The following is a 17253-nucleotide window of genomic DNA, read 5'->3' as shown; positions in this document are numbered from 1 at the left end:
GGAAGTCAAGAAATACCTGGAGTAACAGGCAAATTTGGCCTTGGAATACAGAATGAAACAGGGCAAAGGCTAATAGAGTTTTGCCCTGTCTGAGGAGGCCTTACAAATAGCTGTGAATAGAAGACAAGTGAAAGGCAAAGGAGAAAAGGAAAGATATACCCATTTGAATGCAGAGTTCCAAAGAAAAGCAAGGAGAGATAAGAGCCTTCCTCAGTGATCAATGCAAAGAAATAGAGGAAAACAATAAGAGATACCAAGGGAACATTTCATGCAAAAGGGCACAATAAAAGACAGAAATAGTATGGACCTAATAGAAGCAGAATATATTAAGAAGAGGTGGCAAGAATACACAGAACTTAACAAAAAGATCTTCATGACCCAGATAATCACGATGGTGTGATCACTCACCTAAAGCCAGACATCCTAGGATGCGACGTCAACTGGGCCTTAAGAAGCATCACTACGAACAAAGCTAGTAGGGGTGGTGAAATTCCAGTTGAGTTATTTCAAATCCTAAAAGTTGATGCTGTGAAAGTGCTGCACTCAATGCCAGCAAATTTGGAAAACTCAGCAGTGGCCGCAGGACTGGAAAAGGTCAGTTTTCATTCCAATCCCAAAGAAAGGCAATGCCAAAGAATGCTCAAACTACTGCACAATTGCACTCATCTCACGCTAGTAAAGTAATGTTCAGAATTCTCCAAGCCACGTTTCAACAGTACATGAACCATGAACTTCCAGAAATTCAACCTGGATTTAGAAAAGACAGAGGAACCAGAGATCAAATCGCCAACATCCACTGGATCATGGAAAAAGCAAGAGAGTTTCAGAAAAACATCTACTTCTGCTTTATTGACTATGCCAAAGCCTTTGACTGTGTGGATCACAATAAACTGTGGAAAATTCTGAAAGAGATGGGAATACCAGACCACCTGACCTGCCTCTTGAGAAATCTATATGCAGGTCAGGCAGCAACAGTTAGAACTGGACATAGAACAACAGAGTGGTACCAAATGAGGAAAGGAGTATGTCAGGCTGTATATTGCCATTCTGCTTATTTAACTTATATGCAGAGTAAATCATGAGAAATGCTGGACTGGATGAAGCACAAGCTGGAATCAAGATTGCTGGGAGAAATATCAATAACTTCAGATATACAGATGACATCACCCTTAAGACAGAAAGCTAAGAAGTACTAAAGACAGCTTGATGAATGTGAAAGAGGAGAGTGAAAAAGTTGGCTTAAATCTCAATATTCAGAAAACTAAGATCATGGCATCCAGTCTCATCACTTCATGGCAAATAGATGGGGAAACAGTGGAAATAGTGACAGACTATTTTGGGGGGCTCCAAAATTACTGCAGATGGTTACTGCAGCCATGAAGTTAAAAGGTGCTTGCTCCTTGGAAGAAAAGTTATGACCAACCTAGACCCATATTAAAAAGCAGAGACATTATTTTGCAAACAAAGGTCTGTCTAGTCAAAGATATGGTTTTTCCAATAATCATGTATGGATGAGAGTTGGACTATAAAGAAATCTGAGCACTGAAGAATTGATGCTTTTGAACTGGGGTGATGAAGAAGACTCTTGAGAGTCCTTTGGACTGCAAGGAGATCCATCCAGTCTGTCCTAATGGAAATCAGTCCTGAATATTCATTGGAAGGACTGATTCTGAAGCTCGAATGCTTTGGCCACCTGATGCAATGAACTGACTTATTTGAAAAGACCCTGATGTGGGGAAAGATTGAAGGCAGGACGAAAGGGGAAGACAGAGGATGTGATGGTTGGATGGCATCACTGACATGAAGGACATGAGTTTGACTAAACTCCAGGAGTTGGTGATGGACAGGGATGCCTGTTGTGCTGCAGTCAATGGGGTCTCAAAGAGTCAGACAAGACTGAGCGACTGAACTGACTGATGCTGTTATGTGGGAAAAAAATGGTCAGATGTTATTAGAGATTTTCTTCCAGTTTGAACACCATTTTAGAGATAATTTTTGAACATTTGCTCTATGGCATGAACTTTGTTACAGGTTAGATAATGTTATGAATAAGAACTCTCCTCAAGCAAAATCATCTAAACAAGTAATTTTTATATTTTGCCATATATGTTATTATTTAAGTTATTATTTAAAGAAAGTTTATGTAAAGTGCATGAGGAAAAAAATGGAATACCTGGGAAGCCAAATAAAACTAACAATTAGATAAGTCATGAAGGATGCACAGGTTTATGTCAGGAAGACAAAGAAGGAAAAGTGGACTGAAAGCAAATATTTGGAGGTATGAAAGGATACAAGTATTTCTGGTGTGTAGTGAGAAGCCCAAAATAACTGTAACACAAAGTTTATTGTGCAAGGCAAGAATAAACAGTTAAGCTAAAGATACATTAAAGAAGATGATAAAATCTGAAGGAAGTTGGTGGAAATATAGGAGGTACCATGATCAGATCTGTGTTTATGTCTCTGAAAACTGTCTAAAGGATGAATGAGTAAAAATGAAGATATTGAAGATAGAGAATGTAGTACAGAGGCTTTTGTCATAGTCTAAATAAGAGGTGGGGCTTCCCTGGTGGCTAAGTAGGAAAGAGGAGATGCAGGTATGATCCCTGGGTCAGGAAGATCTCCTAGAGAAGGAAATGGAAAGCTACACTAGTATTCTTGCCTGGGAAATCCCATGGACAGAGAAGCCTGGTGGGCTACAGTTCATGTTGTCACAAAAAAGTCAGACATAACTTAGAGACTAAACAGCAGCAACAATTAAGAGGCAAGTCCCAAATTAACGGATGAGTCTGGAATGTGTGGCTAGAATGTGTATTTGAGAATGTGTTTTCATGAGAGTTAACATGAAAATTATGAAAAGGGAGGTTCAAAAAGATTTTATTTATGAATGAATCTGAATTTTCCATTTTGAGCAATAGGAGGGGCAATGCTGCTTTTGACTGAGTTAAGAAATTCCAAAAGGAAACAGATTTAGGCTGAGTGGAGGGGTTAACAGGAATGATGAGCTTCCATTTTAGATATGCTGTATTTGAGATAAACAGAGAATAAAGAGAGAGACACACATAAGAGGTGATTGTTCTAGTATTCTAGAGAGAGCCCAGACAAGGATACATAATTTTGGAGTCCTTTCCAAATGAATATTATTAGAAAGCATGTAAGTAGATGAGAACATCTTAGAGGAACATAAAAAATGAGAAGGCAAGTCCACCAAGGACAAGATACTGGGACACCAACACCTAAGGGACATGAAGAAACACCAGCAAAATAAAGAAAATTAAATCAGTAAGGAAAACCAGGGAAAATGCATTCTACGTGAAAATATATTTTTACATAGAGAAGGATAAAAAGTACAGAGACTCTAGATATAGGAAGAAGTACAAATGAGGATTTAACATAGAAATATTAAAATGAAGGAGAAAGAGGTAAAACTATATTATTCAAAATACAGTGTCAGAACTACCACTTCAATTCAGTTCAGTTGCTCAGTCGTGTCCGACTCTGTGTCCCCATGAATTGCAGCACACCAGGCCTCCCTGTCCATCACCAACTCCCGGAGTTCACTCAAACTCACGTCCATCAAGTTGGTAATGCCATCCAGCCATCTCATCCTCTGTCATCCCCTTTTCCTCCTGCCCCCAATCCCTCCCAGCATCAGTGTCTTTTCCAATGAGTCAACTCTTTGCATGAGGTGGCCAAAGTACTGGAGTTTCAGCTTTAGTATCATTCCTTCCAAAGAAATCCAGGACTGATCTCCTTTAGGATGGACTGGTTGGATCTCCTTGCAGTCCAAGGGACTCTCAAGAGTCTTCTCCAACACCATAGTTCAAAAGCATCAATTCTTTGGTGCTCAGCTTTCTTCATCATCCAACTCTCATACCCATACATGACTACTGGAAAAACCATAGCCTTGACTAGATGGACCTTTGTTGGCAAAGTAATGTCTCTGCTTTTCAATATGCTATCTAGGTTGGTCATAACTTTCCTTCCAAGGAATAAGCGTCTTTTAATTTAACCATTTGGAAAAAGTCGAATTCTATCTGATGTTTTATCCTAAAATTAAGTCCAGATGGATCAAAGATTTAAATTTATAAAAATTTAAGAAGTAAAATGAATTATGTGGAAATAGGTGGATGTTTTTATAATCTTGGAGTAGATAAGACTTTTCATACAAAAACACAAAGAAATTCCAAAATCATAAGAAGAGTTGAAAAAGAAAATGACAAATGAGAAAAATGGTATTGCATATGAAAAAGGCTTCCATTTCATCATATACAGAGTTTCATGAATCATTTCTGAGAAATAAAGGCAAAGATTCCAGAAGAAGAATGACCAAATGATGTCTCTGGTCTGGAGCCACTGGAGGAAAGGATAATTGTGGAGTGAACCATTTGCCAAATGCTAGACTTGTCACCAGCTCTGACTTTGGCATTACTTTTAGTTCCTTTTTTTCCTTTCATGTGTTACAGAAAATGGAAGAGTAAGCCAAGAGAGTAAGGAATAGGGGCCATCAAAGAGGAGAAAGAGTTAATGGCTTCCTTTAGCTATATACAGTGTTTTATAATTATGTATCCAATCTCCATTCCACCATCTGGGAAGAAAGAGAAAGCAGTGACACTGATCCCTATTTCTGGAAATATAGAGGAAAACCTTGGAAACTGGAAAGATTGATGCTTGAGACACATCAAATGGATCTAGGTGTGCAATATAGAACTCTTCTGTTTATAAAATATCTTTTAAAATCTACTAGTGTTGTGTATAGAAATTAGAGCATTCTTTCTGTCTATTCCTTGAGAAAGGTTAGGTTCAGTGAACAGAAAAACTGCACACTGGAACAGTTATTACTCAGGGTAATTTGGAAAATGGTGCTCTTGTTGGATTTTCAAATTACCGTGCAAAGCTTAGCTATATGTTGAATTAAACTGCCATAGTCTCTCTCCATGATTGCAAAATATTGAGTAGAAATCAGTCTGGCATGGGCTGCAGTGTCCCTAAGATTTCTGTTTCAGGCAGAATAGACTTGGCTATGCTAGATTAATAAAGACTTCAGATCTCTTATTTTTTCATTCAAATAACAGCCCAGTGAAAGTCAGGCAGCTCTTCTGACACTCCCCTTTTAATGGTGACCAAGCATGCTCCTGTATTTACGTACATCTGAAAAAAATGTACAAAGTGAATACTGAAGGGGAATACAAGAATAAAGAATTGTTTATATTGTTCAGTATTGTTTTACAGTCTGGGTTTAAAAGTATTTTATATTATTTCTGTTTATGTTCCATTGACCTAAATCAAGTCACATAGCCTTCAGGTTAATTTCAAGGGGAAATAACCTATGTGCCCAGGAAGAGAAAATATGTTGAATACATAACACAGTCTCAGCCACAGTCCAAATTCTGGTCAACAAACTCTGTTTCATTCTTCCTCTCATAAATCAAACAAACTCACATCTGCCTCCTACCCAAAGAAAATAGTACAATGCTCCTCCATCAAGTATTCTGAATTGGAAAGGGGAAGATAGAGGACACATAGTCAGTGTTTTTTAGTAATTGTGAAATACCACTGCAAAGATATTTTGGAAGCCTCACACCTGAGATGGGGATGGGGTAAAGAAGAAGTTGCTGGACTAGGACTTGATTCTATTTCCTGGGAAGAATTATCATTTTTCTCCATGGCCTCTGGTTATGAACCCTTGGGGCCTCTTCCTGGTCATTATCTTAGTCGCAAAAAGAGTTTGGAGAGCATGTCATCCTTGGAGGAGGCATTCTGTGGCTACTTTCTGTATGTGGGAGTATAAAAATTAATGTTATTATCTGAATTTAAAAATACCTATTTAAAGAGTGCACTTTTGGTTTTCTTGACAATACAATCCCCTCGAAAACTTTGTAGATTTCTGATCTATGTATTCCAGCCAGTTTTGTGTTAGTCAGTAATCACATCCAAAGCTATTTCCTAAAAATAATATTCAAATTTATTTTGCATGGCTACTTCTTCATACCTTTTTTACACTCTACTTAATGGTGGTTGTCATTGGACTCTTTGAACAACTGCAATTGAGCCAAATCCTACTTTGATCTATGCTCTGAGACACTATTTAACTGATAACATTTTTTTAACTGCATCTTATCACTCAAAGTCTTTTTAATTCAATCTCTACAAATAGTTCGGTTTCCCAACCCTGAAAGACTTTGGATTTATGAACTCTCTTTCATTTCTGCTTGCAAGCTTATTTTCGTCTGACCTCATCACATTTTGTAATTTTGGGGGAACTACAGTTAATAATAGACAACACACACTAGGGCTATGAACCATTTCAACATCTAATTAGAAATCATTCACAGACAGATCTTCCTTCTAAGTTAGAGTAGTCAATGGTTTTTAAGCAAAGATTTTGCCGTATTCCCTAAGTATCAGTTTCCACATCACCTTCCATCTACCCTAATGTGTGTGTGCACGCTCAGTCATATCCAACTCTTTGCAACACCACAGTCTGTTAGCAGGTTCGTCTGTCCATGGGATTTTCCAGGCAAGAATACTGGAGCAGGTTGCTCTTTTCTACTGCAGGGGAACTTCCTGACTCAGGGATCAAACACACATCTCTTATGTCTCCTGCACCGTCAGGCATGCACTGGCGTCCTTTCCACTGTGCCACCTGGAGAGCCCCCATCTAACCTATGGCTTTACATTTTCATATCTTGTTGGAGCATCCTCTCACTTCAAGGTGACAATGTCCATATTAGTGTAAGTGAATAAGCTCCTTTAATTCCTCCCCCAAACCTTCTGTGGCTTAGTAAAACACTTAATAATTAGTGGTTAATAAAGTAATAAAATTACTCTTTTAACATGAAAAAATCTTTTTTTTCACTGTCCATTCATCTTATTGGATCAGAAGTGATCAAATAGAGCTTGTGATATGGTAAGTGCTAAAAAAAAAAGTTTTTTAAAAAACCTAGCTATTACTATTGTAATTATAATACCAGCAGCCATAGTGTTAAAAACAAACAAACAAACATTTTTCAGCAATAAGCACAGCCTTAGGCAATATTTTGAAGACAGTATTAGATGAGAGTTTTATCATTTGTAGTTTGCTACAGCTGCCACAATGAAGTTCCATAAACTGGGTAGCTTAAACAATGAAAATTTGTCTCGCAGTTCTGATGGCTAGACATCTAAGATCAAGGTGTCAGCAGGGCTGGGTCCTTCTGAAGGTTGTGAGGAAGAACCTGTTCCATGCCTTTCTGCTAATTTCTGGTATTTTGCTGGGAATATGGCATCATTTGATTTGTATAAGCATCACCCTGATCTCTGCCTTCATCTTCACATGGTGTTTTCCCTGTGTGTGTATCCATCTCCAAATTTCCCTTTTTTAAAAGGACACCAGTCTTACTGGATTAGTGTCAATACTAATGACCTGATTTTAACTTGATTACCTCTGTAAAGATTCTCCCTCCAAATAAGGTCACATACTGAAGTACTGGAGGTTAGAATTTCAACGCAGAAGTTTGAGGGAGGCACAATTCAACCCATAATACACAATAATCTGTTAATAAGCAATATTTCCACTGAAGCATTTCTTACTTAAGTTATATATTTACATGGTGGCTAATAAATCTCTTTAGTCTCTTCATGAGTGAGATCTGGATATTTGTGTTAGAAATCAAGTGTGCATTCTTTACTCTTTACTGGGCATAATTATGTAAAGATTATTGTATAGCAAACTGTTGTAGTGCAGTGATCTTAAGAAATCTTTTTGTTTCTTCCTATTGCCCAGAGTCAAGATACCCTCTGTCTTCTGTATATCATAATAAATGATTAACTATGACAGAACAAGGAAAAACAAGGGGGACAGAATACATCTCTTAAAAGGCTGACTTAAAAGAGGGCTTCTTTTCATATTGTGTGTATGTTACTTGCTCAGTCATGTCTGACTCTTAGTGACACTATGGACTGTAGCCCACCAGGCTCCTCTTTCCATGGGATTATCCCAGCAAGATCTTTTCATGTTATAGCTGTGTAAAATCTATGGCATCATCTAAAGTCTTCTACTGCAAAATTATGTCACATTGTTAAAAAGGAAACCTTAGTAGGCTTAAACAAATATGAAAAGAATAAGACTGAGCAAAAATCACTGAGGAATTCACTTAATTAAAATCAATATATTTATCATTTTCTATGTTTGTTGATATTTTATATTGTTGTTTACTCGAGTAAGGTGAACCTTCCATATCATTTACAATGTGGTAATCCATAAGCCAGTAGCTACACTAAAGAAAAATTAATGCATCTTTTAAGCCAGAGAGATTGCCAAATAAACTGTTATTGCAATCAGATTGTTTTATTGAAACTATAGAAGTACTCACATACAAAAATAATAGTTGTCGGTAAAAAGTTGAAAGATATGGGTTTGTTTGTTTGTTTTTGTTCTAATCTACACACTTGCTTTTGTTTATTCTTGCTAAAGTGTCATCCTGAAGGAAAGCAGGGCTGGCCTGGGGCCAAATATGTGAGTAGTCAACATTTAACAGAGGCTCCCGTTTGTTCAGCTTTCTCTTCTTCTCATCTTAAGATCACATCTCTTTCCCAGAACACAGTTAATAAATATCCTGTTTCTGGATGCAACTTGTCTTTCTATATCCAGCCTTTAGAAGAGAGGGTGGCACATTACAAACGCTGAGAAAGTATATTTGGTTGACTACCTAAATGAATGAATGAATTGTAAGCCCAAATCTTACTTTGTAGTCCAACCAGCACTACTTTGTTAATGTTAAAGATCCAAAGTTAATTTTCATTTCCTTAGTTTTACTCCTTCTAGTGTTTCCAGTTCATCTAGTTATAAAAATATAAACTTATGATTGCAACAATTAACATTAAAATATAAATGATTGACCCTCACAAAGTTATTTGCTTTTAATTTCAATGAAACTCTATTTTTGTAGCATTTCAGCCATTATGTTCAGAAAAAACTAGACTGTGACCAGGTCTATATTTTGGCTAGTTTTCCAAGTAGCAAAGGTAGTCTTCAGAAGGATGGCTACGTATTATACATAGCAGACATGCGATATAAATTTATTTACTGATTGATGAGAGATGTGAATTCAAACACTGGGATATCTTAAATATGAAAGTCTGGGTTTTGTTGTATATCATAGGAAGAAAGATTTTTACCTCATTAGTACAAAAAGTCAGGAACTATTTAAATTTCCTGATAGTCTCATGAAGTTTCAATCAAAGATGCTCAGAGAGACTATTTCCCCATTCCAGATGTCTATAGTGGACAGTTTCCTGCCAGCCTGGGAAAATAGACTAATAGGATGTTGTATGACAATGTGATAGAGGAGGTATTTTTTTTTCCAGGAAAAGAGGACTTACCAGTTAAGTCAAAAACTTTTAGAATATACATTGTTGAAACAAACTATTATTCATAATATCTATTTTAGTCTTTTGAAGTTCAAATTTTATATTACTAAAGGAATATGTAAATGAAACTATATAGTCATATGTACAAAACTCCCTAGTCTGAAGTCATGCACAAAGTTTCCTAGTAATCCTAAGTATTTCAAAACTTCCTCCTGCCAAATATTTTAATAAACATCTATTTTATGAAAAATCCTAAAGGTACCATATTCTCTATACTAAATTAAACTAAGACTCTATTTCCCACAAATACCAAAAATATGATAAAATTTCAGGTATTCTTTTCTCAGACATCTGGATTGAGACTTTTAGATAAAACTAGTTCCAAAGGTATGATTGTTTGAAGCCCTTCCTGTACTGAGTTCCCCAACATATTAGATATGAAAAGGTAATAAGGAAAATACATTTGAAATTTGACAAATTGTCAACATTAGAAACAAAATTTTCAAGGTCTCTTTAGGTGTGTAAGTACTACATAAATCAAATATTTAGATAAGATTCTACTGTTTAGAAATTCTCAGTGTAATATACAGCTTTTAACATTAAATTATAGTTGCCTAGAATTTGAAACATGGAAAAATTTTAATGATTACTAATGTGAACATTGAGGGTAAGTGATCAATAAAAGTCTCCAAGCTGATGAGTCTAAACAAGAATCCTGGTTTTCTGATTATCAGTCCAGTCTGCCACCTATTTGTTTAAGTGTCCAGAATTTTTAACTGTCCGCTATTAAGGGAACTTGAATGACATAAGAAAAACCATCAGCTTTCTAACTAAGCAGCACATGAATAGAATTCCAGCTTCTCCAGTTATACTGTTTGAGCTTATGAAGTACAACTTCCCAGGCTAAACCTTAGTTTCCTTGCTGGCAAAACTTTTATCTGTGTAGATGTTCAGTACTTTGACAAAAGAACTGACAGATCAACCCAATGACAACAACTAGCCCTTACTACCACGGCAGTCCACTCACCTCTATGGGAAACGGGAGCAGCACAGGCCTGGTCTCTTGCTGATTCCATTCAGGCGCAGTCTTATAGGAAAGCAGGATATACACAGGTGGTTTGTGTGTATACACTGGGTATCATCAGTAACAACTTCTTTCTTTGTTAGGGTTTTAAAAGGCTCAAAGCCATTACTATAATTTAGCTCCTCAACCTATATATTAAACCAAGGAGAAGAAAGAAACTGAAAACAGATGGGGGAGGGAAAGGCACTTTCTGTTATCTTACATTTCTGCCTCGTCAGTTTTCTTCCAAAGCCGTAACAACCCCACAGAGAGGATTTTTGTTTGTTTGTTTTGCCTATTGAGTGTAATATTAGAGTTACTGCATTATCTTCTGTAGCAGCCAAAATTCTAAAAGGGGAAAAACTCTTTAGAAAAAAAAAACAAATGGAAGTATTTTAGTTAAATGCAATTTTAAGTTTAAAAGGTCTTAATAGTTATTTTGTTGTTATTGATGTTGGTGTTTAAGTGAAAATGTGCATGCAGTTCAATAATGAGAGTTCCTTCACATTTATGTATGTCTTTAAATCAGATTCAGAGTTTACAGAATTGCCATCTGTACCTACAATTGGGCCTACAGGTATATATTCTTTGTTTTTTTTTTAAATTTATTTTTTATTTTACTTTACAATTCTGTATTGGTTTTGCCATACATTGACATGAATCCACCTTTGAATGATACAATATTGATTTATTTGTATTCATTCACACATTTTCTATATCTCCACAGTCTACACCAATCCCTTTATCTTATATCTGGATACTTCACTTTTTATATTGTTCATGGCTTCTAAAAGCATTAAAGTTCTCAGTCTCCAGGTTAGGTATTACTGTTTTTATTTTCCTTCCCTCTAGAGCAGAAAATACAAGGGTAGAAAAGGAGTAACGCAGAAGGCGATGGCACCCCACTCCGGTACTCTTGCCTGGAAAATCCCATGGATGGGGGAGCCTGGGAGGCTGCAGTCCATGGGGTCGCAAAGAGTTGGACACAACTGAGCAACTTCACTTTGACTTTTCACTTTCATGCATTGGAGAAGGAAATGGCAACTCACTCCAGTATTCTTGCCTGGAAAATCCCAGGGACGGGGGAGCCTGGTGGGCTGCCGTCTATGGGGTCGCACAGAGTCAGACATGACTGAGGCGACTTAGCAGCAGCAGCAGCAGCAGAAAAGGAGTAACCCTTAAAGGTAAGGAGGATGAAAGGAGTTAATGAAAGTATTGGCAGATAACTAGACCATATCTAAAATGTGAAAAGAGGATGGACATCTACTGAAGTATAAAGCAGAATAAGAAAATAACTTCCTTAAAACCAAGATTTCAAAAGGCTAGAAGAGCATACCACCCCACCTGGAAGAGCCCATGGGTGGAAGAAGTCAGGACTGCCTCCAGCTGCATGTAATAGAAACCCCACCTGCTTAACAAAACAGGTGTTTTCCTCCTCACAGAGTAAGAATTCTATGGTACTTCAAGGTTGACATGCTGCTAAGGGAAGTTGTAAGCATTGGCTCTTCTTTCTGTCAAGTGTGTGGATTTTGTTCCTATGATGGCAAGATAGCTCTTGTATATATAAGCATCATGTCCCATTCCATATACAAACTAGGGGGTGAGGCAAGAAGGAAAGATACATTATGGCTTTTGAGCAAAAACATTTTGGCAGGTTCTTTCAAAGCCTCATCCAGTAGTTTTTTGCTTGCGTTTTATTGGTCTGAACTGCATTATACAGCCAAATCTAGCTAGAATGTAATCTCAGAAAATTAGTACTTCTAACTGAACATCTTGAACTGATTGAGGTAGTTGCTAAAAATGAAGAGGCAAAAAAATGTGGAGTAATTTGGTAAAAGCTAACAATTAAACAGCACTTTCTACATGCCAAACACTTTACACATGATAACTCATTTAATACAACTATTCTTGCTGCAGTAGATACCATTATATTTTCATTTTAAATATGAGTAAACTAAAACACAGAGACATTTAATAACATGCAACTATTACCTAGGTAACAAGTGGCAGAGCTCTGTACTCTGTCTCTAGACCCTATGACAATATCATGTCGTATATGACACTCAAAGAGGCATAAGGTTTAGAACTGCCAGGTGCAAAGAGAGTGGAAGTGAAGCTACTGGCTAAACTGAAAGTCTGACTATTAAACTACAGTACAGGGTGATACTCCTATTCCCTATCCACCTACCCCACTCTTCAGTTCATGTGACTCAGAATGAAAGATGAAATGCTTTTCTACAACTTACTTAAGACACTTTCAGTTTTGAGTAACAAAAAAACCAATAGAAACTGTCTTAAACAATAAGAAATCTTATTAGCTCATATAACAGGGAATCTAAAAGCAAAGACGATGCCAAGCCTGGGATGATCAGGCTTCAGCTTTATTTGAATGCTATTCTCCTCTGTGGGTTGGCTTTGTTTTAGAGATAGCTTACCTCATTGTCATAAATGAATGACAGAAGCACATGATGCAATATTCTTCCTTTTCTATTTCCAAAAGGAGAGAAAGAAACAGACTCTCAATAATTCTCTCTTAAGAGCGATAAAGGATTTTCCCAAAAGCCTCCAGCAACTCTCCCTTTTTCCAGAATTGGGTCCCTTGCCTGTTCCTAAAACAATCACTAACAAGGGAGATGAGATCATATTACAAGATTAGAATTAATTAAAGATCATTCCTAGAGTAGAAATGAAGCAAGTTTAATTGAATCACAAGGTCTGTGCAGAGGAGGAGGAGTTATCTCAATGAAACCAGGCTTCTGTTAGGGATGTCAGAGGAAAGCTTACTGCTGGGTTGAAATTCATAATGTTGAATAGTATGTAAGTGTAAAATTCCAGAAGAGCATGTTAATGGGAAAATAACATAAGCATCAACAAATAAGGAATAGATAACATACAAAGTTTTCTGACAAGTATCAGATTTTCAACCAACAATACAGAATGCTAGAAGACAATAGAGTGATGTCTTCCCAAATATGTTGGGGGAGAAAACATGATTTTTAAACCTAAAATTATATTCCCAGCTAAACTATCAACTGAGGATGAGAGAAAAAGAAATACATCTTTATATACAGATTCAGCAGTTTTATTTCATATGTATACATTACAAGGATATTCAAGGCTATACTTCAGAAAAGTGAGAGTGAAAAGAAAAGAAAAAGTATGGGATAGAAATAACAGATATCCCTGAAAGTGAGATGCAGGTGCAATTAGAAATACAAGGATTGGTGCAAAGTCTGTGTAAGAATAAATGATACCTCTAAACTTCCTCCTGTACCACACTGCCAGATGTCAACTTCACCATCCCTATTGAAAGCTGAGACTTACTCATTAGAGAGTAAGCCCAGAGAGATTTTGTATTCAGTGATATTAACCAAAGGTACAGACACTATATTAGAAGGAGAGATTAAATGAAAGTCTACACATTGAGCCTTGAGATATTAAAGCTCTTCTCTGACTATGGACTGAAGAATTTTTCTTCTGGGAGAAACTCAAGAAAAGTTTCTCAAGATGAGTTCTGTGTTGAACTCAAGATAAACACACTTAGAAGTAGAGACAGGAACCTTCATCATCAAGATCGCTGGCCTATCACCCAAAGTCTACCCTTTGACAAGCACTACCCAAACTCCATTCTATCCATAGGCATAAACTTCCAATAAAGGTTTTAGTGTGTCAGGAATATTAGAAACAGAAAACCAAGAATAACCAAAGGTTTATGGAAAAATTCTAATATGAAAGAAAAAAAGAAACACTGAAGAAACAGAAAATTTTCAGGGAACTAGAGAAATCTTCAAAAAAGAAAATTTATGATTACTGGCAACAGAGAGAAAAAGAGTATAAATGAAAACAGGATGTTGAAAAAGACTCTTTAGAAAACAAAAAAGAAGTTTAAATATTAAAACATCATCACATAAATAAAAGTTGCAGTGAAGATTCAAACAAACTAAAGAAATTTTCCAGAAAGTAAAAAAGTGGCCAAAGAAAGAAGTGAAGGAAAACAGTAGTATCCATTCAAGGAGGCCCAAGATAACAATAAATCCAAAGAAAGAGATTAATACAAGGAAACTTATCAGAACCGATGGCAAACCACAGGTTTCTAGAGTAAAATGGCTCAATAAGCGCCCAGCTCAGTACATGGAAAGATGGGGAAACATATTTTCACGTTATTAAATTTCAGAAGACAGGGTAAAGAGATCTTGAAAGCATCTAGGCAATGACTGGGAAAAGAAAGCAGGCTACATTCAGTGCATAAGGAATCAGAATAGTGTCAGACTCCTCAAAACAACACTGGAAATAGATGCCAATGAAGCACTGTATTCAAAAATTGAAGGAGGTGAGTAATGTTAGTAAGAAGGTTGAATAAGTTATCCTTTGTGGAATCCCTCCATCAACAGCTATTTGGCAACCATTATAGAAAAAGTCTTTTGTGGAAGCTTTGGGATCCGACACCACCATACCAAGGTGCCCAGGACAAGTCTTGACCACCTATGTATAGGGTAGTAAGCAAACAGACTTTGGTTCCGGCTGTGGATCCTGCAGCGGCCCATAAGCTGGCTCCGGGACTTCTTGTTCACAGACCAGGAGACCTGGAGAACACAGACTAGACAATCATTCGTGGATGAAAGAGCTTTTGTGGAAGTCCAGGAGTCCAGTAGAGAAGTCCCAGCCCATTGTTAGAACAAAAAATCTGAGACTGGACAAACTGAAGAAGGTGAGAGGAACAGCTTGAGTTTGCCACATCATCCCCCACTCCACTCTCACCAGATCGCACAGTTCAGTTCCAAGAGAGTGGTTTTCCGTCTGTGATTTCTCCTATGGAAGAAAATATGAACATAAGTAAGAGAGGAGCTTTCTGAGCTCTGTGGTATGCTTCCAGAGGCCGATTTCTCTCTCACTCTTATCTGGAGGGCTGAGTTACAAGCTGTAGGACTGAGAGCTAGTAGACAGCCAGATGGAGAAGGAAATGGCAACCCAGTGTTCTTGCCTGGAGAATCCCAGGGACGGGGGAGCCTGGTGGGCTGCCGTCTATGGGGTCGCACAGAGTCAGACACGACTGAAGCGACTTAGCAGCAGCAGCAGCAGCAGACAGCTAGAAGAACAGCATCCAGGAATGCATTAGAGGAACATGGATCCTACTAAACTGCATCAGGGATTCCAACAAGAAACCCATTTCATAGTCACTGGGGTGCCTCACCCATGGATCCACCTAACTGACATATAGGCACCCACAGCACACTGTGCACCTCAACTCCATGACCAACTCCCTGTACAGGTCTTGGTTGTAGCAAGAACAGGTTTCATCAGACAGTCAGTGAGCATGTGCAGAAAGCTGAACAGAATTGATGGGTGAGGAAGTGACCACAAACTCGAACATTTAACACGTTTAATATTGTCTTTGAGTAAGCTAAAAGGAGATTGTCAGTAATTGGCTTGCTGGGCAACAGGATAGAGAGAAAGCACACAAGGTTAATAATTCTGCCACAAGAGGGAGCAAGAAGTGTGGAGCAAAAATATCTAAAGAATGTCCAAGAAAACCTCAGAAACCTTAATAGGCCTAAAAGAAGGTAGTTCTTTTCCAAAGTCAGCCAGTAAAGATCGGAGGATGTGACCACTACTTAAAATGTGAAGTCAACAATGTAAGACTTCAAAGAGTATGAAGAATCACGGAAATATGACACCACATATAATAATCCAAGTGAAAGTGAAGTCGCTCAGTTGTGTCCGACTCTTTGCGACCCCATGGACTGTAGCCTATCAGGCTCCTCTGTTCATGGGATTTTCTAGGCAGTAGTACTAAAGTGGATTGCCACTTCCTTCTCCAGGGGATCTTCCCAACCCAGGGATTGAACCCAGGTCTCCCGCATTGTAGACAGACGCTTTAATGTCTGAGCCACCAGGGAAGTCCTATAATAATCCAAATGTATTATAATAACCCAAAAGATATAGCTGCAAATTGCCTAATAAAGAATTAAAAATAACTGCTTTAAGAAAGCTCATTGAGCTATAAGAAAACAGAAACACAATTCAATAAACCAGGTAAACAAATTATAAACAAAATGAGAAGTTTAATAGAGGTAGAAATCATTCAAAAGAATCATAAAATAAAACTACTGAGGTAAAGAATGCAATTAACGAAATGAAAAATGCAATAGAGTATCAGCAACAAAATGAATCAAGCAAAATAAAGAATCTAAGAAATAGAAGACAGAACCTTTGAAACTATCCATTCAGAGAACAAAGAAAAAGTAATAATAAAAAAGTGAAGAAAGTTTATGTGATCTATGGTATACCATCAAATGAACTAATTTGCAAATTATTGGAGTTCCAGAAGGACAGGAAAAGAGAATAGAAAACTTATTTAAAAAAATAATTATGGAAAACTTTCTAAAATCTGGGGAAAGATTTGGCTATGCATGTTCTTGAAGATCATAGGTGCCCAAACAAATTCAACTCAAAATATCTTCTCCAACACACATTATAATTATAATAAAAAATCTAAAATCAAAGATAAAGAGAGAATATTTTAAGAAGAAAGAGAAAAGAAACTTATTACTTACAAAGGAAACTCCTTAAGGGTATCAGAGGATTTATCAGCAGAAAGCTTACAGACCAAGATGCAATGGGATGATTTATTCAAAGTATTGAAAAAAAAAAAAACACCTTCCAATCAAGAATACTTTATCTTGCAAAGCTGTCCTTAAGAAATGAAAGAGAAATAAAGCCATTCATAGACAAACAAAAGCTAAGGAAGTTCATCATCCCTAGACTTGCCTTAATGAAATGCTGAAAGGAGTTCTTCAAGCTAAAATAAAAGAACTCTAGTTATTAACATGAAAACATATGAA

At 37.1% G+C, this 17253-nt stretch overlaps 2 long non-coding RNA genes across 2 annotated transcripts in view; both read right to left on the bottom strand.

Moving 5' to 3' along the window:
- Window positions 1–17253, bottom strand: part of LOC120878952 — a 68698-nt gene that overhangs the window by 34482 nt on the left and 16963 nt on the right. The gene's annotated exons all lie outside the window — the stretch shown is intronic.
- LOC120878953 lies at window positions 9333–11350 on the bottom strand. Its single transcript, XR_005724676.1, has 2 exons — window positions 11078–11350; window positions 9333–10997 (listed from the first exon to the last, which is right to left on the bottom strand). It is a non-coding gene; the product is annotated as an uncharacterized LOC120878953 (long non-coding RNA).

The sequence above is a fragment of the Oryx dammah genome, unplaced genomic scaffold (assembly GCF_014754425.2).
Source record: "Oryx dammah isolate SB20612 unplaced genomic scaffold, SCBI_Odam_1.1 HiC_scaffold_19, whole genome shotgun sequence".
Classification (NCBI taxonomy): domain Eukaryota; kingdom Metazoa; phylum Chordata; class Mammalia; order Artiodactyla; family Bovidae; genus Oryx; species Oryx dammah.
This window is presented reverse-complemented; position numbering and strand designations above follow the sequence as displayed.